Source organism: Equus przewalskii, chromosome 19 (assembly GCF_037783145.1).
Source record: "Equus przewalskii isolate Varuska chromosome 19, EquPr2, whole genome shotgun sequence".
Classification (NCBI taxonomy): domain Eukaryota; kingdom Metazoa; phylum Chordata; class Mammalia; order Perissodactyla; family Equidae; genus Equus; species Equus przewalskii.
Window position 1 is genome coordinate 12,844,195 of NC_091849.1, and position 24,972 is coordinate 12,869,166.

The 24,972-nt window shown below is 43.6% G+C and overlaps 1 protein-coding gene and 1 long non-coding RNA gene across 11 annotated transcripts in view; one reads left to right on the top strand and one right to left on the bottom strand.

Annotated features, from left to right (window-relative positions):
- The window catches only part of PHACTR1 (phosphatase and actin regulator 1), a 500,502-nt gene that overhangs the window by 137,704 nt on the left and 337,826 nt on the right, over positions 1–24,972 (top strand). The window lies entirely within an intron of this gene.
- Positions 8,082–23,260, bottom strand: LOC139077256 (uncharacterized). 2 transcript variants are annotated; one of them, XR_011529609.1, is made up of 7 exons: positions 23,129–23,260; positions 16,878–17,007; positions 15,690–15,788; positions 15,019–15,133; positions 10,190–10,480; positions 8,547–9,736; positions 8,082–8,404 (listed from the first exon to the last, which is right to left on the bottom strand). It is a non-coding gene; the product is annotated as an uncharacterized lncRNA (long non-coding RNA). The 2 variants fall into 2 exon arrangements; XR_011529610.1 differs by lacking the exons at positions 15,690–15,788; positions 16,878–17,007 and having other exon boundaries at positions 8,083–8,404; positions 23,129–23,255.

The window sequence follows — 24,972 nt, forward strand, 5'->3', positions numbered from 1 at the left end:
TTACATAAGCAACAGCCTGGAGAATCACAGAACTTAAGGAGGGGACAATCTAGTTTAACCACCAGCTTTTACAGATGATATGAGAGGAGAAACCAAGAGAGATTTCATGGCCTGTCTGGACTCACATTGTTAATTATGGATAGTGCAATTTCAAGACTACTAAGCTGCTTCACGCACTGGTGAAAGAAAAAAGTCTGACCTCCAGCAAAGTGGATTTTGCAATGTGTTTGGGCAAGCACTCCCTTTTGACCAGCAGCCTGGTCATTTGTACTGGTAGTCGCTTGGTCTCTTCAGTTTGGAGGTCAAGACCCAAATCTAAGTCATATGACCCCTATGCAGCTCTCTGATCATAATGGCAGGCTCTACCTTGTATATCTGCTGGGGTCTTCAGTGCCAGGTGTTTTAAGGGGCTAGAGGAGAGCAGAACCTCTCTAGGCTCATTGCAAACAGGCCCTGTGGCATACTGGTTAAGCTCACGCACTCCACTTCAGTGGCCCTGTGTTTGCAGATTCTGACCCCAGGCACGGGCCTATGCACCACTCATCAAGCCATGCTATAGTGGCATCCTACATATAAAATAGAGGAAGACTGGCATGGATGTTAGCTCAGCAACAATCTTCCTCACCGAAAAATCAAAAACAAAAGCAAAAAAAACAATACCTAACTGGTCAGGTTCTTCCAGGATTAAATGAAAAGTCATTTAGCAGATACTTGTTGAGCCCTTCCTATCTGCCATGCTCTGTTCTAAGTGCTTAACGTGAATTAATTCATTTATCCTCACAGTAACCGTAAGGATTCCAGCTCAATTACTGTTCCCACTTCACAGATGAGGAGATTGAGGTACAGAGAGGGCAACTGACTGGCCCCAACTGACTAGTTAATTAACTCGACATTCAACAAGTTACTAGTTAAATGGAGGAGTTAGATTTTTAACCCCAGTAACCTGACTGAGAGGCCCAGCCCATTATCACAGCTCTATCCCAATGCCTGGCAAACAGCAGCTCTTCACGAAATCTGAATTCACTGTCATTATCAATAGTAAGAGTTTTGGAGTGATAGTGACCTAGATTGCAAGATGGGAAAGATAGACTAAAGTTTGGGGGGCTTTCCCCCTCCCTTTGTGTCTCGCTTCACTTAGCTAGATTATTGGAAGAATGATGGAAGCAGGAGGGAAGAGCTGGTCCACAATTCACATGTGGGTGAAGATATGGGACAGTCTGTGTGCCAAGGCCTCTTTTCAGACTAACATTGCCTCACATCCACACCAATCAATGTTCCCATCTCACCTGACACATTGGTGGGAATAAGAAGTTCATGTGCATGAGAGAGCCTCTCAAACACTTCCGTATCTCTACAACCTTAAAGAATGATAGCCAGCTTTTTTTCCTGTTTTTCGTGATGCTATCTGAACCTACACTCTAAAGATGTATTCTGTATGAAAAGACATTTCTAGAGATGGCAAACTCAATAGAGAAATGGAGGAGAGGACTCGTGAAGCAAGGAGAGGGTGGGAGACAGTCTATAGTCTATCAAGACGTGTGAATCAAGACCACCTCATCATTTTCACCAAAATAGCACTGGGGAGGGGCGGATAACTGTTATAGTGAACAGGAACACAAGGTGAAAGAGAGAGAAAGGAAAGAGGGAGAGAAGGGGTGAGGGGAGGGAAGAGAAGAAAGCTGTCAAATTCTTATCTGTCAAAATCTTACCATCCTAAAAATAGTAAAAGGCGTATGTCCTGGCCTTTTCCCAGGGGATCATGCAGAGCGTTAGAAACAGTTTATACTCAAGGACCATTTAAGACATGCCCAGGATCCACAGCCCAGGCAAGACTTCTATTCATTTAAAACAATGAAAAGTTAATATCTTCTTGTAGTCCCTTCACCAAAAACCAGGAACCTCAATTCTGTCCATCAGCTATTATAGGTGAGAGAAGCCTAAAACTTACCCTCTCTTAAGTTCCAGATCTTGGGTAACTTGTCCTCGTGAATTTGTTTTCTCATCAATAGCAAGGGTCCAGCATCCTCTCCTTTTCATCCAAGCCCCTTCCCACTTCAACCACATCCTCCTAATCTACATCCACCTCAGGGCTATCATTGTGCTTCAGGTATAATAACTCTGAGCTGGGAGAGAGACTAGCAGGGCATTGAGATATTCCAGCCCAGCACTGACAGTTCTTCCCCAGGGCATACAGAATGAGGAACAAATCTAGGATGACATTCACTTCCTGCTATCATCTATCTCCACCTAATAGCCCAGCCCTATTTCCCATTCCTGCACCATGTACCTAATAATCCAGGTCTATCTCATATTCCTTAGATCTCCACCTAATAACCTAGCTTGATCTCCTCCTGCCTGCACCTCTACCTGATGGTCTGCCACTCTCTCCCACCCTCTTCACCTCTACATGATGGTGCATTCCTGTCTCCACCCCCTGCATCCTCTACATAATAGTCCAACCCTATCTCAACCCCTTATACCTCTCCCTGATGGTCCAGCCCTATCTCCCATCCTTTGTACCTCTATCTGATGGCCTGGCACTATCCTCAACCCTCTGCACCTCTACATAATAGTATAGCCCCATCTCAACCCGTCGTACCTCTCCCTGATGGTCCAGCCTATTTCCTATCTTTTGCACCCCAATTGATGGTCCAGCTGTATCCACAACCCCCTGCACCTCTACCTAATAGTCCAGCCCTATCTCCCATCTCCTGCATCTCTCCCTTCTACTCTTGTGCCACAGTGATGGTCCTACTGCAATTCTACCTGATGGTCCAGCCCTGTTTCCCACCCCTGAAATTCTACCTGAGTTTCAGCCCTATACCCTACATTTCAGCTAAACTGGACTCTTCACCGTGTACCAAACCCATCCTCCTCCTTCCTCCCAGCCATGGTGCCTTCGTTAATAAAGTTTGCTCTGCCTAAATGCCCTCAATACTCTCTATTCTTGAAATCTTACCAACTGCATGAGATCCCTTTGGATCAGAATTTCTCCTTCCATCTTCTCTATCTATGGATCTTTTTATTTACCTTGCTTGGAGTACTTAGTACATTCTATTTTTATAGTTATATGCATTCGTGTATATCTTGTCCCCATACACAAGATTGTAAAGGTAATGAACTTGGGTGCGATGCCTCAGATTCTTTTAACAAGTAGTCCCTGAGCTCCTCCTCTGTTGCAGACATCATCCTAGGTGCTAGGGTTATAAGGTGACTAAGACATGGCCTTACAGGACCTTATTTTACAGTCTGATAATTTATATGCCCCTACAGTGCCTAGCAAAGTGCCAGTAACAGGTCCTCTGTTCATTTTGTTGGATAGAATATGAAAAGGGGAAAGCAAATTAGCTGGCTGAATGATCACCGTAGCTGAATGGGGCACAGTAAAAAACTGCAATGCTTCCCATACATCAACAACATCCCTAATTGGCTCAAAGAAAACATGCACGTTTTCTTCAATAAGATGTCAGAGACTGTGGCGGTACATGTAGGTGTAATAACACATTCACTCTGTCAATTCAAACGGGTTCTTTGACACACTCATTTCAGGGAAATGTGTATCTTGTTTGGAGTGCTTTTCTTTTTCTTTTTTTCCCTTTTTTTCAGACAGTTGCTGTACAACCTAATTCAATTCATCTAAATGGAGGATTCATTAATGTATGATTACATGTTTCATCAAGGAGATTTTATCAATCCCCTTTTTGGAGAGGAATTTAATAGAATGATTTTTATTAGAAAATGTCAGCCTCTGAAAAGTTTAAAACTATAATCATCCAGAAAACACACTGGAGCCTCATTCCTTGGGAATTTTATTTGAAGGGTCTACAGCAGGTACATCCGTAACTGCACACATACACACACTCACATGCATTTTCTCTCTCTCTTCCTTTACGTTAGGTTCCCCCCCTTCAGAGTACCTCAGAGCTTCATAACCCCATCCTCATAACACTTACAACCTCATAACACATACTTTCATTTCCATCTAGGGATAAACAGCCACACACATTCCTTCCGTTACAGGAATCTTTGGACTGGTAAGAACTGGGAAGCTGACTTTTATCAACTTCTAAAGGTCTTCATCGATGAGATTTTTTTTGTCAACTCACTCTAAAAAACAAGTGTTAATATCGGTACATGAGGAAAAGTAGGTAGTTCTCAAACCCAGGAAATAAAATTACCATCTTGGAAATAACACTATAATTATTGTCTATAATGAATAAATTTATGCTTGAAGAGAAGTCACAAAAGTCACAGGAGACTATAGGTAAATGTGTGGCTGAAATATAGAAAGACCCAGATCCACTTAGTCCAGGGAGGGATAAGAGATGTATGATGGTAATTACGAAAGTTGAAACCTAAGAAAGAAGAAAGCCTTCCTAACAGAAAATGGCCTGGTGGATCCCAGGAGAAGGGGACAGATAAAAGAATTTGCCAGTATTAGTCCAGCATTAGGAGCTGCTGGACTTTGGTACATGAGTCTGAAGATCATATACCTGATCCATTAGGCATGTGCATGCCTCAGATCTCCCTCAAAAAAATGCCTCAAAACTCTTCGCTGTGTTCAAATGTCCTAACTCTCTCACAAATGGCTTTTTTAAGTTGGTCTGTTCTAATCAAGATCCAAAAAAAGATTCTCACATTGCATTTGGTTTATAAGTCTTTTAAGTGTTTTTCAATCCAAAACTGTTCCTCCTCTTATCATGCCATTTATTACAGAAGTAATCAGGTCATTTTTAATCTGTAGAACCCCCCACATTCTAGATTTAGCTCATTTCATCCCCGTGGTGTCATTTAATGTGTTTCTCTGTTCCCCGTGTTTCCTGTAAACTGCCTTGATCAGATTCAGTTCAATTCTTTGCCAAAAATACTTCATGAGTAGTCAGATGGTGTCCAGTTGTCCAACTTTTAGTGATGTTAAGATTGATTAATGGGTTTAGTTATTGTCAGCCTAATCCATCCATTCCGAAGTCCTTCATCAACCTTATATCTAAGTATTTTAACAGCCATTGATGATTGTTAGCTAGATGCACTATTTTACTAGAGGTTGAAATGGTTTTTTATAACTCTTTCATTTCTTCTGCATCTATTAGCTAGAATTCTACTCTATCTAAAGAAAAATGTTCCCTATGAAACATTTGGTTACCCTGAAATACAATTTGTGTGTGAAAGGTAGGATATATGATTGATTTTTTTCTTTTATTTATCAATTTTCAGCATAACTGGTTGATGACCAGTGAGTTTTTGTACCATTATGAACACATGGATTTTAAAATACCAAATGTATTTTAATCCATTGCAGTCCTTATTCCTTTTGATGTTCAAAGTGTGCCACTTTTGGCCAGTAGGAGCCCCTTCAAGTTAGCTCCTGTGCCTTCTGAAATGGCTCCAGTAGTCTCTGATGGCATCCTTGCTTTCTGGCACTAAGATATTCATAGCTTATTTTATACATTTCCTATCCTAGACCTGGAGTCAGCCATCTCTCCAAAGAGCCCTCTCTCCTTTTTTGTGGGAAGTGATATTTAAAAACCACAATCTGGATGCTAGGGGTGTTCATTACTACTGGATCTTCATTGTTTCTAAGCTTTATCATTGGACGGAGCTTGGAAATACAGGAGGGTATTGTCACTACATTAAAAGAAAACTTTTTCATCTGTTAAATGTGCATGGGGCAGTATGTGTTAGTGATATAAGACATAATAGCTTGAATTTGTTTTAAAATATCCTAAGTTTTGAAGAAAGTAGAGAAATGGAAAAAGCAGCTTGGAAAATGTTCTTAAAAGTGAATGATGGATATGTGGGAGTTTTTTTATACTATTAACTACACTTTCACTGGATATTTGAAAATCTCCATGATAAAAAGTTTAAGAAAGGGGTGACATCACACACACACACCCCTACTTTTTCACTTCTCTCTCTGATTTCATGTATGTAGAGCAACCTCTTAATTGCTTAATTCTTCCAAGGAAGAAAGTAGAGGGATACAGGATGTAAGTATTTTAGTCCCAGAAAGGAGAATCCCCTATTATACATTAATGAATTGTGAGTCTGGATTGTTTTAATACTGCGATTTTTGTAGTTCAACATCTTTCCCCCATGTCATCAAGATGCCCCTGAAGTGCTTCATTATTCTTGTTCTTCACTGTGTTTCTTTAGACATACTGGATCCAGGTACATCCTCAAGGCAAGCAGGGACCAAATCTTTGTCATCTTCAGTGCCTGGAACTCCCACGGCTGGAAAGCTCTTCTAGGTCCATTTTTTTCTTTTGTTCTGTATATATCTCTTAAAGTAAGACCAGTTTAGATCAGAGATGAAAAATTAATACATAGTTACTCGGTACACACTGTCACTATGCTGGGCACCAGATATGCAAACATAAATAAAACACAGAGCCTGCTCGCAAGGAAATTTCATTTTAGTGGGAAAGAAAGACATGTAAATAAGTGCGTGCATACAGAGCCTTTAAGTAGCTCAGAAGTTGGTGGAAGAGAAAACCAGTTTGAACGTTAAGTACAAGCGCTGCTTTAGATGTTCATGTAAAGGGCTTTTGAAACACAACGAAGAACCAGTTACTTCTGAGGAAGCCCAGAACAGGAAGCCTAGAGAAGAGGTAGTGTGTGAAATGAGCCTGTAAAGGTGAGCAGGGATTCCCCAGACAGTGAAGGGACTGGAATCAAGGGAAGGAGGAGATATTTAGGGAGAGGAGCGTGGATGTCCACAGGCAGAGGAGAATGAAAGGCCAGGGCAGGGCCTAGGGGAGGGGCCTTGCTTTCCTGATCCTGCAGTAACAACACATGCCTGTGACTCTCGGCCCTGCAGACCAAATCGAGCCCCCACCTGGTGTAAATCACGGTTACTGGACCACAGCCACACCCGCTTGTTTACGGATTGTCTAGGGCTGCTTTTGCGCTACAAAGGCAGAGTTGAGGAGCTGTGACAGAGACCTTTTGGTGTGCAAAGCCTGAAATACTTACTATCTGGTCCTTTGCAGAAAGTTTGCCCACCTCTGCTCTAGAAAAATATTTCTCAAACTTTAATGTGCATTTAAATCACCTGGGAATCTTGTTTAACTGCAGACTCTGATTCAATAGGTCTGAGTGGGCCTAAAATTTGAATGTCTAAGAAGCTCCCAGGAGATGCCAATGTTGCTAGACAGTTCGGCACACTTTGAGTAGCAAAGATCTAGAGAAACCCTGGATTCTCAGGGCTTATTCTTCCAGAATGACAATCCATCAGAAAGCATCAGAGAGTTGAGACAATGGAGAATGCTGAACTCATTTCCAGACACAACCTGACTTACCGAAGTTCACTGAGATGGAAGCCCTGTTTCTGTTACACTTTAAACTTTTAGGACAGTTTTATAAATGCCAAATGGCCATTCATCATGTCTTTCTTCTTCCTCAAAATAAAGCTGATACCATAGTCACCATATGCTCTGCTTCCATTCTCAAAGTGTCTCCATTTCTATTCGTTTGAGCCGAGGGTCTCCTCAGCGGTAGGCTACACAAGGCACCTCCATGCACTTCATCCCCACTGAGCTACCCACAGTCTACCTCCCTCTCTTAGCTGCAATAATATGGTGATCAAACACATTTCCAAATGTAGTATCAAACTGAAAGGACCTCTCGTAAAACATAAAAAGAGCAAATCTGGTGGGTCTCTATCTTGAACCATATCTAATAACAATGCTGATTTCCACCCACCCCATTCCAAAGTCCTTATGACATTACAGTAAAATAAGAACACTTACTCGAATGACTTCACATATGCTTTGCTTATTCAGCTTGCTGGTATGAGGGTTGAAGTTGTGAACAACCCCTTCCCTACCCTTATTCTTAAACAGAGGATTAGAATTAACTCAGATTTGGCAGATGTCGAGTCTGAAAGAAAAGTAAAATCCTCTGGCATTCAGATGTGTTTATTCCTGGCAAAGAGCTTCCTATTTCTGCATCCAAAGAAAAAAGAGTTATGTAAAGAATCAAGCTCAAAGGGCACTTTGGACATCAAATAACTCTCAGAACAGCCACGTTTAAATGAGTTAACTCCAAAGGACTCAGAAACATAAGGACTGAATTCCCACGGAAACTTTACACACAGACTTTATACTTAATGTGTTCAATAGAGTGCATGTTACAATTTATCTGGAAAAATAATTTATCCCTCATCATGACTCCAGAAGTTTCTTGGTTCTCCAAGAGCCCAGGGCCAGGAGCCAAGAGTGAAAGTCCCCACCCTCGGTTATGTTTGGCAAGTCACTTAAACTCACATCCCCAAATCTGCATCATGACCGCTAAGGGCAGAATTGGGTGGATTTGCCCAAGGTCACCCAGAGCCAAGCAGAGCCAGGAGTCAAGCTCAGTCTTCTGATCTCGAATCAAGGGATTCCTTCAATGTTCTGTGCAGTCCCTATGAATAAAAATCATGCATTTATTACCTTGCTCTTAAAAGACCAGTGTCAGAAGCTGCCCAGCCCAACTTGATCTGTAAGTACAACCCCCAGCATTTTTTAGTTGCCATTGCTGTTTTCTGGGCTAGCATTGGAAATCACCTTTGTGTGAGCTCCCACGCAGCAACGGAGAATTGTAGTTAGTTCAAATCAATGGAGAAATTGCTAGATAAGCTTGGCTTGTGTTGTCGGTATGTTTCAAGCTTTTCTGAGAGGGACTGAAGAAACACGTGCCTTAAGTGTTGCTTGTGAAGTGCCATGATTCAAGTGGCTAAGGAGGAGGACCAGGGACACCCATGGAATGATGATGAAGATCTGCTCTACTGTGTGTTTCTTGGCTAAATGTTATAATAAAGCTATGAATATTAGAAACACGAATGGAAAGATTGAGGACACTTTACAACTGGTCTAATGAAGCTTTTCAATCTTTCTGTTTCACAAATATTTCTCAATGAACACAAAATAAAGAGAGCAAAGGGATGTGAGCAGATCAGGGCAAATTCATCACCTCTACAAGCAGGACTGCTGCCAGCCCATCCAGTGCCTTTGTGCCAATGAGCAAAAGGGGCCCCTCTGCATGGCATAGCCCTCAGTGAGCAGAGCAAAAGCTAGATTTCACTCACGCTTTCACTAGGGGGCCCCTACAAGAAGAAATATTTAAATATTTAAATGTGCCTGGCACAGTTCTAAATGTAAGTATACATTAATTTTGTAACCTTCATGATAATCCAACAGTGTATTATTTACAAGAGTAACAACACTCATATTAATATCATTATTCCCATCTTACAGATGAGGAAACTGAGACAAGAAGCAAGTAAGAGATTTATCCAAGGTCACATAGCTAGTAAACTCCAGAGTTAGAATTCGCTCCTGGTGAGAAAAGGATCCTCTGAGCTTCAGCTTGTACTCGCCTTTAGGAAGGAAAACACATCCCTGTCTTCCCAGGGAAGACTTCTGCAAGGCCAGGCCCGCGGCTACTTCATCTGACTAAAGAAACCGTACACAGACTCAGATACATTGATTCCAAAATTTACATCAAGAAAAAATTGCCCCAAACCTGCAGCACCCTTAGGCAAAGTTCAGAACAAAGCCATCAGCGTGGATGCGAAAAGTCTTCAACGGGCTGCAGTAAAATGACTTGCACGCATGCTTGTATGATTGTCATGCCTGTGATGTGTGTGTTTTGGGGTGTATGAGGCTGTTTCCTTCTGAAGCTCAGCATATGATCATCAAACACTTGGATGTCCATTTAGGGTGAAGGTAGAGTCATTTTCAAGACTGCACATTGCCTGGAAGAAAGTACTGGTAAACAGTTCATAACGGAACAATGCACACCATCCAGTCCCTAGCCAACCAAAAGAGAATAGAGAGCACCTACTCTATACCAGACCACCCAGTGTGCAGAAGAACCAGAATGTGTAGTCACAGAGCCTGGCCTTCGTTTACTCCTCAGCCTTGCTCCACACCCCATCACGCTGTTCCAGCACACAGAACTCTGGAGGTTCTCTGGGTGTGCCTTGGGTGTGCCCTGGGCCTTCACACTTGTGTGGCTTCGCATTTGCTCTCACTTCTACTTGGAATGAGTTACTTGCTTGTCTACCTAGCGAACTGCTCCCCATTCATTGGATGACTCATATCACTACCCTGTGACGCTTTCCCTGTCTCCCCCCAAAACTTTCCTTCCTCCATCAGCTCTCCCACTGCACTATGGGCTCCCCTTCATCAGAGCGATTTTGATTTACCGTCAAGAATTCAGGCTTTGGAATCAGATGGTTTTCTCCCCGCAGGGGCTCATTCACTCTCTGGCATCAGCTGACTCTTCCTCATATGGGGATGATCAGAGCCTGTGCCTTCCAGTGAGGAAAGATCAAGTGACAGACTCACGTAAAATTTCAGAAATTTTCTAATACGTGCTTCCTGCTCATCTCATGTTGGACTGTAGTTGCCTCTTTAGTGTCTGTTGCTCCTTGAGAACAAAGTCATGCTTTTTCACCTGATTCCAGAGCACTTAGCAGAGTGCCTACGGCGGAGGCCTTCAGTGAATATTTAGTAAATAAAAAGATGAACAAACATGAAAGCATCAAAGGATCTCAGAGAGGATCTTATCTAATATTTTTCCATGTGTATAAGGACCCCCCTTTATAAATCAAAGCTTGATTGTTTCCACAAAATCATAGATATTTGAAATATCTGTGGACTGGGCAAATAATAAGCCACTTGGATTTACTGATCCAAGTGCATACATGGATTATTTTTTCCTTCTTCTTCTTCTCTCCAAAGCCCCCCAGTACATAGTTATATATTCTAGTTGTAGGTCCTTCTGGTTGTGCTATGTGGGACACGACCTCAGCGTGGCCCGTCTGAGCCCAGGATCCAAACTAGCGAAACCCCAGGCCACTGAAGCAGAGCGCATGAAGTCAACACTAGGCCACAGGGCTGGCCCCAGGATGATCTTTTTATGAATGAACTTTGAAAGAACTCTGCTGCTCACTAGGGGCTTACAGATATAATTCAACCCCTATATTTGAGAGATAGGGGGAAACTGAGATTAAAATTAAGTATTTCCAAGGTCATAGAACCAATGGGCAGAACAGCCAGAACAAGAAAGTAAATCTCTTGGGTCCCTGGTCTCTATCACGAGGGAACTTACCCTCTTGCAAGGAAGCCTAGATAACTTCCACATGGAATACTTTGAAAGAAACACAGCTCTGTAAATAACCAAGGGCTGAGTGGCGAGCCAATATCTACAAGTGCAGTTGGAGTTCAGCCTGGTAATGTGGTTGCCCTGGGGATTTTTGAGTGGGCCTCTGAGAATTGGATCACTTCTGAAGTATTTAGAGCACCTGTGCACTGCTCAGCATCATTAAGTTGTCTCGTCTCCCTTTTTACTTCCCTGGGTCCTGAAAGGGTTATATATTATACTTTGGAACTGTTGTCTAGAACAGGAGGGGGTGGATAAAGAGGTATGAGATGGATTCAAACACACTGTTTTCAATGGACTCATTTGGAATTTATGGCTCCATGCAATCAATCTTTCATCCACTTAAAATTTTACCTCTGCCTCTTCCTGTATCAACAGCACTGAGGTGACACACGTAGCAGCAGGGGGTTGTTAATAGTCTGGAGACGCAGTGCGATGGCTCACAGTTTCAATATTTTAATACAGTTCTTGCTTGCAGCCATGTTTTTCAAGCAGGTTAATGTTGCTCAAGTGTAGAGCGGATTACAGAAGCATGGCTGGAGCCAATGAAGATTTTAGGAGGCTGTGGCAATCATCTGAGCAAGAAACTTGAACTCGGAGTTTGAAACAAAGCAGAGACAGTGGGGCAGATGGAGAGAGGAGAGACCTGAGAGAGGGTTAAGCTCTCTGAGGAGACAGCCCAGGTCTGTTTTGTCCAGTTGAATGTGGAAATTGAGTAAGAAGGTGGAGTAGGGAACAATGTCATTGTCCAAGGCCACTCAACCAATTTAAATATAATCTCCTGCAGGGAAGTCTTGCAACTCCCAGTGAATCAGGCAACTGGGAGGCCCTGACAGCCTCCTCGGCTCCTTTCTGCACTTCTGGCTACTTTTCCCAGGTGCCCAGAATCCTCTGGAATTCTCCAGAATCCTCCAGGAGCTTCAAGGCTCATGCTCTAATTATTTCCTTCCTCCTGATGTCCGTCAAATATGATCTATGCCTCTTCCCTCAGGATCTTTGTGCCCCTGTCGGAGGCTTATACACAGCTAGATCAACAACAACATCACTAGTAATACCAAGAGCCAAGATTTATTGAGTACTAAGTTACATTCATTATCTTTATTTGGTCCCCATAAGAATTCTCTGAAGTCGATAATATTATCACCTCCATTTTTCAGATGGTAAAACCAAGCAACACAGAGGCACAGTGTCAGGACTGGAAGCCAGGCAGTTTGATTCCACCACTCGCACTCCAATACCACACTTCTTCCACAAATAATCGGCAATGAATCTGGTCCACTCTGGCAATTGTTCTCTTCCTTACAGGACCTTCTCTCTATCCTCATAGTAGTTAGAAGAATGTTATGCACATATTTATTGATTTGAATGGATCAATATTGAAATGATATTCGTTGAAGCCACATTATTCCCAAAATACGCTGGGCTGGGATGCAGACAGCTTACATTTATTAAATGTGTACTATGTGCCAGACTAACTACATGCTTATGTGCATTCACTCATTTAAACCACACAACGACCCTCTGAGGTGGGCACTGTTATCATCAACTCTAGTTTATAGACAAGGAAATGGAACCCCAGAGATCACATGGCCACTCAGGGACGGATCTGGGATCCAAACTCTGAGACTGTCTCCAGAGTTCACACTCTCAGCCACTATGGTCTGCTGCAAGACTGGCATGCTCAAAGTTATCTTGAGGAAATTTACTCATGATCAAGAGCCAAAACAAATTGATTCCAAAATAATTCGTGATGTGGGTTTTCATGGCCTATGGAGAACACATTATTGAGGAGAGAAGAGAAGATTAGGCAAGAATTGAGCAAGCAAAAAGAAAAAGGCACAGCCTTCCAGACACAGAGCTCAGTGTGAGAAAACGTGATGGATAAAAGCAAAATAGATTTATTGATGAGCAGGGTCCAAGATTTCATGTTGGGGGAATGAGTGAGTTGTAGTTCAGAAGAAGCTTCGAGGCCTTGTTTATCAGGCTAGGAAACACGGTCTTTTTCATGTAGATTTCTTAAAAAGAAAAGAAATGGCAGAGTGAAAGCTATGATCTACGAGGGATACCAAACCTCAGTTTCTCCACCTGTCAAACAGACCCAAAATATTACTTCACAGATAGTATGAGCCAATGTGTTTTAAGTGCAAAGCGTAGTGCCTGGAATGGCGTGAGTGTGTGATAAATGGTAGTCGGTCATCTGACTGGTCACGGATGAAGAGTATAGGCAAGAACCTGGCAACAGGGAGCTACATTAAAGAGTGGAGGATGTAGGAACAGGAAGGACATTAGGGACTCATTGATGCACCAAATATCAGGAAAAGGACAATGATATGTGCTAGGTGACTCTCAAGTTTCCAGCCTAACTGGTACTAAAGGAAAAGGTGAAGAAGCCAGGAAAGAGAAACAGCTGGGTTTTGTGGAAGTATTGAGTTTGGTTGCAGACAAGCTGTTCCTGCAGTGACGTGGTAACAGCCAGGAGGCAGGTGGAGAGAGGGAATGAGAGCTGTTTAAAGTCATGAATTGTGGCCTTGAGTTCAGAGTCATCTGTATAGATGCCATTTATGTCTCTGCTCCACTGCCCGAATATTCTTCCCCCAGAGATGCCCAAGCCTGCCTTATCACTCAGGGCTCAGGTCAAATGTCACCTCCTAGGAGGAGCCTCCCCTGGCCACCCTGAGATAGGGCAGTGGTCCCCTGTACTCTCTATCCCATCATCCTGTTTTACTGACATCATACCACTCGCCTCTCTCTGCAGGTGTAATCTGTCTGTTGACTTGTTCAGCGTGCCTCCCCCAGGAGGACAGGGGCTTGGTCCGGTTCCCTACTAGATCCAGGGCCTAGAAACATCTGGGATATAGCAGGACTCACTATTCCTAGTAAACTGTATTAATGCACTATTAAAGTCAGTAAATATAAATACATTTGAATAAATGAAACTATAATGTTGGATGTGCGCAGAGGGTAAGGAGAGGGAAGAACAGAATGTCACAGTTTGAGCCCTTGGAAGCATCTATTGGGCAGGAGGCAGGAATGAGATAGAGAGTGAAAATGAGATAGAGAGGTAGGAAAAGAAGCAAGACGCAGAAGTGTCCTGAAGACCAAGGGCAGAAGGGATGTCAAAAAAAGAAAGAAAGAAAGGAAATTCAGCATGGCCAAATGCTGCAGAGATGTTAAGGAGAATGAAACAGAAGAACAAGGCATTTGTGGGGGGACCGGGGCTCTAGTGGACTGTGAGCGCCCATCGGAGGGTGAGAGAGAAGGTGGCATGGAGGGAGGCAGGTACCACTAATGCCAATCCCTGGGAATTCTTGGACGGGAAACAGGGTTGAAAAGTAAGACAGCAGCTTAAGGGGGCAAGAATGTAAGAGGAAGTAGTTCCTAGAAAGGAGAGAATTAGGCATGAAAAGGGAGAGATTGAAGATGCTTAAGAAAAAGGGACAATGATGACAAGGAGAATATGTCTGTCTCCAAGGGAAGGCAGACAGACTGAGCAGATCTATGAAATCGACTATCAAAATCCACAAAATGGGGGCCAGCCCTGTGGCTGAGTGGTTAAGTTCGTGCGCTCCACTTCAGCAGCCCAGGGTTTCGCTGGTTCACATCCTGGGCACAGACATGGCACTGCTCGTCAGGCCATGCTGACGCAGGGTCCCACATGCCACAACTAGAAGGACCCACAACTAAAATATACAACTATGTACTGGGGGATTTGGGGAGGAAAAAAAAGAAGATTGGCAACAGTTGTTAGCTCAGGTGCCAATCTTTAAAAAAAAAAATCCACAAAATGACTTTGTTAGGACTTGTAGAAATTGGTCCCATTACCATCCAGTTATAACCCAAACATATAAAGAGAAATATAACAATACATACAAACAGGGGCCAGCCCGGTGGCACAGTGGTTGAGTTTGTACACTCTCCTTCCGTGGACTGGGGTTTGCTGATTTGGATCCTGGGCACAGATCTATGCACCGCCCATTAAACCATGCTGTGGTGGCGTCCCACATATAAAATAGAGGAAGATGGGCACAGATGTTAGCTCAGGGACAATCTTCCTCAACAACAAAAAAATACATACAATCAAATACTAACTAATGCCTTTGCCATATGGAAAGAAACATTTTCATCTGCTTAAAACCAATTTAGGGGCAAACTAGAGCATCCAAAGCAAAATCAGAAAATAATTAGAGAAAGAAGAAAATAGTCAAAATAAAGGAAAGAGAAGTATTAGGACTCCCAACACCATGTTGGCTAGCTCCCTGGTTGAAGCAAGCCCCTCGCCCTTGTGGAACAACAGCTGTCCGCTGTGAAAAATGGGATGGTTCCCAGTCTCTTACCTTCCTCGTGAGATTTCTGCACAGGTTCAAAAGAAAAACAGTATGCTGTGAAGCACTTAGAAGTATGTTATAAATGAATGTGAGCTGGTGTGGTAATACCTGAAAGTGATTCCATTATCCTAAATGTAACAGGACAGCTTTGTGTACACCCATTGAGAGGTGATTAATGGGTCTCCAGCAGCCTCATGCAAAGGCCTTTGAGAGCACCTGTTTGAAGGAGGCGCTGGACCAGCAGGAAGCTTAATGACTCCAGTGGGATGCTGCTGTGGCCCGGGGGCGGGAATCAGCAGCGTTATCACAGGTTACCTAAGTGATAAATCAGAGTTATGGGGAGGGAGATCACAAGGGGACCCCCACCCCAGCCCCCGCCTGAGGGGGAGCCAGCTCCGTTGTTCATGCACTCTCAGATATATCAAAACAGGAATGTCAAGCTTTTTTAAAAAAGGTATAAGATTTGAGGGAAAAAAAAAAGTCAGACGACAGAGAAAAAGAAATGCCCCAAACTCCAGGCCCCAAGGGACTTGAGTTCTCAGAGTTCCAGGCTCTGTGGGAATGGTCCAGTGCCTGCCGCCCCCGCCTCTCCTCTGGGGGTCAGAGCTGGGGCAGATTGATGAAGCTGGGGCTTAGGACTGATGGCTTATGGAATCTTGATGGTGCTCCCGTGCTCCTCTCTCCCATGTTTCCTATCTTCTCCTATTCTTTTTCCTTTCCTCCTGCACATCATCTTTGTCTTCTCACTCGTACAGTCCTTTGGCCTCATCTGATACTGTTGTGTAAGACTGCAGTATATGTATATTTCCATCTGCCCACCCACAACCCCCACACACTCACGCCAGGCGCACACCTTCTCACAGCAGATTATAAGCGCTTAAAGGCAGGGACCTATGCCGTACATTTTTATCTCCCCGTACCTGGCACAGTGCTATGCTCAGTAAATCTTTATGGATTTTGTTTCCATTTTTGTATCTTTTTATATATTTGTAAATTAGCAAAGACTTTCATTAAAGGGACCATACATACACAGAGATGAGCATCGTGATCTGTTCTAGAAAATTACAGAATGAGACTCTTGAATTCTTGGAATTTCTTACACCTCACAATGGCACCAATACGTCAGTCATTCATTCATCCATTTATTCAACACCACTGAATGCCTATTATCTCCAGGCACCATGCACACTACACACACACACACACACACACACACACAAATCCTGCTCTCTAGGAACTCAGTTTGTAAAAGAAAGACTAATCATAAATAAATAATTACAAGAGGGCTTAGCGTATTCTAATAGGAGTGCTGGATAAAGGACCATGGGGGATGTCTTGATAATCAAGCAGTGGTCACAGGGGAGTAGGGTTCTGAAGGATGAATAGGAGCATCCTTCAACTCACCTGGAGACAGTGCAATCTAAGGGCACCACTCATGTGTGCTGATATCTACCGACGGGCACGAGGTGGCCGTGCATCCCTGTGGACTTCAGGGAAGGTCCCTGATCCTTGGCATCCGGCCCAGACAGCCCCACTGCAAAGAGATGTTTTTATCCGGCTCTAGTGGCCTTTCCACATTCATCTGGTGCTGTTTGAGAAGGTTTTTCCGGGAGAGTTGCCCACAAGCATCTGTCCAAACCCCTTGCAGGCGCTCAGAATGCTGAAGAATTTATTAATTTGGGTATTTTATGTCAGCAATTTTCATTTGACCCATTTAAAGGGAAATGCCTGCATGCCTTTGATCAGAGAATTCCTATTATCTGGAAAATAGGTTTTCTAGTAACCTGGGGTAGGAGATGTTTGAGGCTTTGCCGATTTATTTCACTTTGAAGTTTTAAATGGTAGTCCGGCTCTAGAAACGGCAGAGGTGCATTTCCTTGCTGTCTCTCTCCACTCCCCTTCCAGGATTTGTTTCATGAATCATTTCACCAGAAGGATCGTGGTTTGAAAGCTTCCCTCACAATGACACAGCTGCTTGTCAGCTGTGTTCCTAGACAAGACACTCATCATGATATACATCCTTACAAGCGTGGGAAACAGGGGGGCTCCCATCTGATGACAGGGACCCAGGGAATAAGGTCTGGGAACACAACTCACCATTTAAAACCCTGTCCCAGAAGCCTGACGAAATGGAGAAGAGCTCTCTGATTCTACCTTGACCTTAAGATATTGGCTCCTGGTTGCATTGTGATAAAGCAAACCATGCATACTATACTCTCACATTAAAGTGGTTGTCTGCTTGCTAAAAAGAAAAAAAAACCCACATTCAAATGTCACAGACTTACACATTCTTGAAAACGAAGGATAATTTTTGCAAGTTAAAAGGTCACTCTCAATGCTAGTGATTCCCACGTTAGAGACAAGTGTCTCTTTTATTCAAAGCCTTCTTACTGAATGCTTGTTTGCACTCACACTTTAAATACACTTTTTATATAAAATATTCAAAATAACTCTTCAGAGTAGCATTATCACGCCCATTTTACAGATGGGTAACTTGAGAGAAGCAGAGAAAACAGGTAACTTCCCCAAGGCCTTGCAACCAAAGGAACAGCAAAACTTGGGCTCTCAAGTGCCCCGTCTGCTGTTCCCACATAGTACTTTGCTGGGGGAGACAAGGAGGCAACAAAGACAGCTAGCCAGGCTTCGTACATGAATTGAAATCCTAGCTTGAAAGCTAGGTGACACTAGGACCAAATGTCATAGACAATGTGGGGCTCCAGTCACTAGGACAGATCTCAAACCACACACACCCAAACAGAGAGATCTCAGCCAGAAACCCTTACCTGCTCAGGATGGTGTGGGATGCAGAAAGGGGAGGAGATTGGGGGAGGGGGGGCGGGCAAAGAATTGTTCTGTCATTATTCGTGTCTAGTGCCTGCCTCTCTGCTGGGACTGTCAAGATTCTGAGCAGGTGGAAACTTAAGGAATGCAGATCCAAATAATGCTTTAGCTGCCACGTCAAAAAACAGTAGAGTGGGGCTGGCCCGGTGGCGTAGTGGTTGAGTTTGCACACTCTGTTATGGCAGCCCAGGATTCACAGTTTCAGATCCTGGGCATGGACCTACACATTGCTCATCAAGCCATGCTGTGGCAGTGTCCCACATACAAAGTAGAGGAAGACTGGCACAGTTGTTAGCTCAGGGACCATCTTCCTCAAGCAAAAAAAAAAAGAGGAAGATTGGCACTAGATGATAGCTCAGGGCCAATCTTCCTCTCACACACACACACACACACACACACACACACACACACACACATACACAAAAGCAGTAGAGGGAGGGACAAGGGGCTGTGGATCATGAGGCGAAAACATTTGGTTCCAACCAAGCATAGGATCCCAACAGAAGTCGGAAGTTGGCTTCAGACCAGCATGCAGCTCCATGAGATAAGATGGCTCCCTCTCCTTTGCCTTCACTTTCTCTCACCTCCTTCTCTTTTTAATGAGCTGGAGACTTTCCCAGGCAGCCATGTGCTGTCCCAGTGAGTCGATCAGCACAAGGAGCCTCCTTTTCCTCCAGTTTCGCAATCCCTCCTGAGTTTGGGAAATAAGACCTCTCCTGAGCTCCCCATACTCTGCTCCACCTATCCCTCTCCTCTTGGACTTCTCTGCCTCTTTAAACATGCATCAGCAGGAAGAAGGAAGGGATGTTCATGCTAGAACGCCCAGTGCCTGAAGACAGTAAAGGGGAGGTTTTACATTACAGCAAGCTTAATACATCGCAGCCTTCGCCGGGTCCCCACACTGTGGAATGCAGCTCACACCTTCTGTTCTTCATTCCCCCAGATCCTCCTGACTAACTCAAAACCACCAGCAAAGCTAAGCTTCATAATCTCCCTCTTCCTCTCATCACTTTCTAGGGTCAGTGATGACCTTGTCACCCTGTAGTGTCCATCCGTGGGATGTCACCTCTTCAGTTGCAAAAGCAGCAATTCTCCAGCACTGAGAGCGTGATGTTAGCACTTTATTGTTTTACTTATTTTTGCATTCATTTCCCACATGGTTTCGACAAGACCATTTATGGAGTCCAGTATGTGCCAGACATTTTTCTAGGTGCCAGGGTATAAAGATGGGTACAACACTATTCCTAATCTCAAGAAGCATATAATTTAATAGAAAGATTTGAATGGAAATTCAAATTTTAATAAATTATATCTAGGTTACCATTTTATAATTAATCATACATTTTAAAATCCCAAAGTCATCAAAAAGGAGTTTTACTTAACTTAGCAATTTGACTCATTATAAACACCATGAATGGAGTAACATATTTTTGGTAAATAAAACATATGTTTTCTATTAAATTTGCATTCTAAGAAATAAACCCTGTAGCTAACTAGAAAATGCACTCATCCAGAACGACTTTGTATTAGTCAGCTTTGCTGCAGTAACAAACAATTCCAAAATCTCAGGAGATTGCAACTTTTCTTTCTCACTCTTGTTACTCGTGGGCTCTCTCATCAGCTGTGGCTCCGTTCCACGTGCCTTCTGATTTCAGAACATATGCCAGAGGTATCTGGAGCATGCTGACCTCAGGCAGGGAAAGAGTGAGAGAACTGGGGGACACACAATGCCTCTTAAAGCTTCTGCCTCCAGGAGATGTATGTCACACTCAATGATATTTCATTGTGCAAAGCAGGTCACAACTTCAAGGTCAAAATCAATGGGGTGGGCATATACTCTTCCTACAGACAATGGGTAAGGGAGGAAAAATATTTACTGAATTTCAAGGCCTTCAGTAAGCCCATTTTGCAGGCTGGATGAGGCTGTTTCTATGTTTATATCTATATCTATCTCAAAGACATATAATGATCAAACACGCACTAGTCAAAGCATGCTGGGAGAATTACAAATGTCCAGAAAACACCGTACTCGAGAATGTGTGCTAATCTGACACCAAGGTTCTAACGCTGTTCCACCTTGCACTTTGGTGGTCTGGAATGGAACTGAAGTGACTTTGTCAGCCTTCTCTCCAATTTCTGTGACATTTGGGAGCAGATGGCAGCAAGAAAGACCCACCGAGGAATCCACTGAACAATCTTCCTTTCACCAGTATTTCAGTGCCATCCATTGCCATTTCGATGCATTGCAAGTTTGCATTTTTACAGATTCATTCATTTCATAAATGAGATAACTCAAAGACAGATTTAACATCTGATTACAGCAAAACTCTCCCATGGTTCAATTTATTTTTTTAACTATCCTCAAACTAGAAGAGCTTGATTGGAGGCTAGCTACCAGGGATCTTGCACATACGTAGTCCTGCCTTGGAAGTGCCATCTTGCCAGTTTCTCTGCCTTCACTGCTACCAACTGGTCCACAGCTCCCTCAGATCACCTGGATTCCTGGCACGCTCCCCGGACAGGCCTCCTGCTCACGTCCTTGCTCCCCTACTGTTCTCAGCACTGCTGCCAGAGGGAACCTTTGAAATCAGACATCAGATCACATGCCCTCTCTGTTCAAAACCCTGAACTGGCTCCCGTTTCATTCGGAGCAAAAGCCAGCTCCCTCCAACCGTTTACCTGGTGGTACCTGATCTGGGCCTGATGCCCTGTTTCCTTCTCCCTCCCTCCCCACTCACTCTGCTTCAGCCTCATTGGCCTCCTTTCCCTGGAAGCAAATCTGTTCCCATCTTAGGACCTTTGCTCTAGGCATTCCTCTTCCTTCTGTTTGGAAGGATCTTCTCCCAATATCTGCTTGGTTAATTCCCGCACTTACTCAAATCTCACCTTCCCAGTGGGGCACACACTGGTCACCATTTTTGATCATGAAAACCGCCCATCACACTTCACAGCCTCCTGACCCTGCTCTGCCTGTTCTTTTTTCAATAGCACTTTATCACCTTTTAACCTTCTTGATAATTTGCCTGTCATACTTACTGTTTCACATCTGTCCCCCCCCCATCTCTTACATGAGCTTGATGAGACGAGGTGTCTTTGACTACTCTGTTCACTGATTGCTCCCAATTGCCAACATTCATGCTTGGCACCAAGTCAATATTCAATAACTATTTCTTCACTGAGAAACTGAATCCCTACCCTCATTCCCTGAAATACAAACATGTAAAGAATTTTTTTAGATCACTAGGTTACTCCCTTCATCATTTTACTTGCTTTTCAAACAAAAATTATTAAAAAATATTTTGCATTTTAAATATTCTAATATCAGCCTTCATTCATCGTGTTTGAGTAAGGAGCAATTTCCAAAGGGGTATCAATTTCCCCTGGGGAAAAAAAATCAGCATACTCTACATCATCATGTAACATTTGGATGATTAATGTGAAAAACTAGATGTTACTTCTCCCATATTACAGATCATGCCATTGAGCTCAAGTGGGTAGCTATGATGTCCCTCGTAATTTAATCCATCTCTTAATCTTTTTAACTGCCCTCTTTCCACTGACTGACTCAAGTATGACTTGAATGCCAAATAGATGGAGACCTCCTTAATACTTTGACTTTGCTACAAAAATGATGCTGTCATTACATACTTCGAGAAATGTATACATTTTATTACAAGGAAAGAAAGAACTGAAATTTGAGGATGCTACCTAAATCAGAGCCTTCTGATGGATAAACCTCAGCAATGGTACTCCAACTCACTCCTATTGTTCATGACTTAACTTACACTGCTGTTAAAAAGCCTTCCTCATCCCCCAAGGCCACCTACAAAGTTCCTTAATGCCTGGTGCCTCTGTGAGAGCACTGGTGCCCTGTGACAGCACTTTTCAGAGTCTGAATTTTATCAACATACAACCCACCCTTGATTAGATAATGAACAATGAACCAGGAAAGATCTGGTTTTGCTAAGTCTTACAAGGTTTTGCACATACTAACCATTAACTCTGAAATCAAACTGGGCTTGAATTCCATCCACCTGCTGGCTGCATAACCCTCAGCCAGTCATTTAAACTCCCCAAGACTCATCTGCTAAATGGGCATAATAATAGCCACTCATCAAGCCATGCTGTGGCGGCATCCCACAGAGAAGAACTACAAAGACCTATATCTAGGATATACAACTATGTACTGGGGCTTTGGGGTGGAAAAAAAGAGGAAGATTGGCAACAGATGTTAGCTCAGGGCCAATCTTCCTCACCAAAAAAAAAAAAAAAAAAAGTAGTCTTTGCCAAAGGAGCACCTGAGAGAAAATCGTTCTCTTTGTAAAAACTGAAAAGCCTAGGACAGTGTCCAGCTCATTTATAATTTAATGCACTTAATGAGGGCTTCACTTTATGCAAACCATAGACTACACCTGCATAACTTCTTTTGTCTGGATAATTGCTCTTCAGACTGGGATCAAATAAGGATAGAACTGCACCTGGGTCTGTCAGAGGGCAGTGGCGAAACACACACACCCATGTGGATTTATAGTTACATGGGGTGTTTTGGACTGAGTTGCAAAATCTTCCAGTAGGGGATCCAGTCTGGTCGTTAAAATAAAATAATCTATTACAATGTTTCCTTTTCTTTGAGTGTATCTTGAGCTAATGGTAGAGCAGAGCAGAAGCAATGGCAGTTACTGCTTTAGACACATTTTTTCCTTTCTATGGAGACAGGATAGTATGAGTAAGCGAATTCATTCTTCCACTTATTCAAAGAGATGTGGAGGACCTGTAAGACACTGTCATGATGTCCGTCTTCAAGGAATACTCACTGTGGGGCAGGGAAGGTGGGAGACGTGGAAACTACCATCTCCAACTGGCTCAGACAAGTTCTACAGTGATGTGAGTGAGGCCAGGAGAGGAGGGTTCCTTAGAAGGCCGTTCAGGGGGCTGGCCCCGTGGCCGAGCGGTTAAGTTCGCGCGCTCTGCTGCAGGCGGCCCAGTGTTTCGTCGGTTCGAATCCTGGGCGCGGACATGGCACTGCTCGTCAGACCACGCTGAGGCAGCGTCCCACATTCCACAACTAGAGGAACCCACAACGAAGAATACACAACTATGTACCGGGGGGCTTTGGGGAGAAAAAGGAAAAAATAAAAAATAAAAAAATAAAAAAGAAGGCCGTTCAGGGATGGGGCAGTGGGGTTCTGAGAAGAGGCAGCCCACCTGAGCCCGGCTCTGAGGTAATGCTGGGATTTCTTAAGGCAAAGAAGGGAGAAAAATAGGCTTTCAGAGAGGGAGGAGGCAGAGAACAATTATAGTCTTGACAGAATAAAGGGTGTCCAGGCAACACACTTAAGCCAGTAATGTGGCTAAAAATTAGATTGGAAAAGAAGGAAAATCCCATTATTCCAGCCCTTACTATGTGCTGGACCATGCTAGGTCCTTTATAAACATGATTCCCTGACTCTGTAGGTCCCTTGTAGAGGTGAGAAAACCGGAAGCTCAAAAATGATCACATAGCTCAGAGGATCATGTCCCCCGCTGAAGCTGAGCTCCCAGCTGGCTGACTGCAGAGTCTATGCTCTTTGCATCAGCTACACAGATGCTATGTAGGCTGGAAATTTGAAATCCAAAAATAGAGTCAAGGGGACCAAGACTTTGCTGTTATCTTTCAATAAACTTTTATTCGTCAACAGGAGAGCATTGCTGCTATAAGGTTCTCCCGCTCTCCGCACCTCTGCACATTCTCCACTGGAATTGCTATCAGGATAATAAGCAACAGCATGGCTTAAAAGTTAGTAAGCAGCAAGATAAGTCATAAACTGGCTAGCTAATCCCCGGACAGGTTCTAGATATATGCAAGATGGCCCCATGATCTCTTCATTATTATATATGGGATTTTTAAAACGTGTTCTGGGCGCCCCTTATCCCTGCCCCCTGTGACCCGCTGCGCCGGCTAGCCTGCAGGATAACAGCTAACACCATTAGCTTTCCACCAACCTGGCAGCCCCCCTTCCAGCCTTCAGACGGACCAAAGGCAAAGAAACCATTTGCTTTCGTCTTTTCTCTTCTTCCACCACTACTGCAGATACTACGTCTCCCTCGGGGATAACAGCTGAGGGCCTCTCCCCACAGGCAGCTCTCTCAAGGCTAAAACCCTTTCTTAAATCAGGAGTCACATGGACGTCCCGATTCAGCAAAGCAGCCCTGTCGTTCAAGGGAGAGAAGAGTCAAGAACTCCCATTTCTATTGCTATCTGCGCCCTCTGCCGAGCGGGGTAAGGGAGGGAAGACTCCCCAGGCGGAGAATCCTCACTCTGTCTTGGCTGTTAGCTCCCCGGAACGGCAGTCGGCCCAGGAACACGTCTTCCACGCCTAACCTGGGGGATTTTTACTGAAACCCTGCTACTTTCACTTTTTAAACTTTACCGCCATCTCGTGGCTACTTTCAATATTACATGTGAATGAATCGGCACAGGTTAACCAGCCTTGCAATCATTCATTCACTCCTTTATTCAACAAGTACTTTTTGAGCTCCTAACATCTCAGGCTCTTGAACAGAAAAACAAGCTGATAAAAGTAAAGAGTAAGAAAGCCTTGGAGTATTATTGTAATTTTTTATTTAATACGCTTTAAACCTCGACAGTCAGCTTTGCACTGCCAGGTTTAAAAAGACA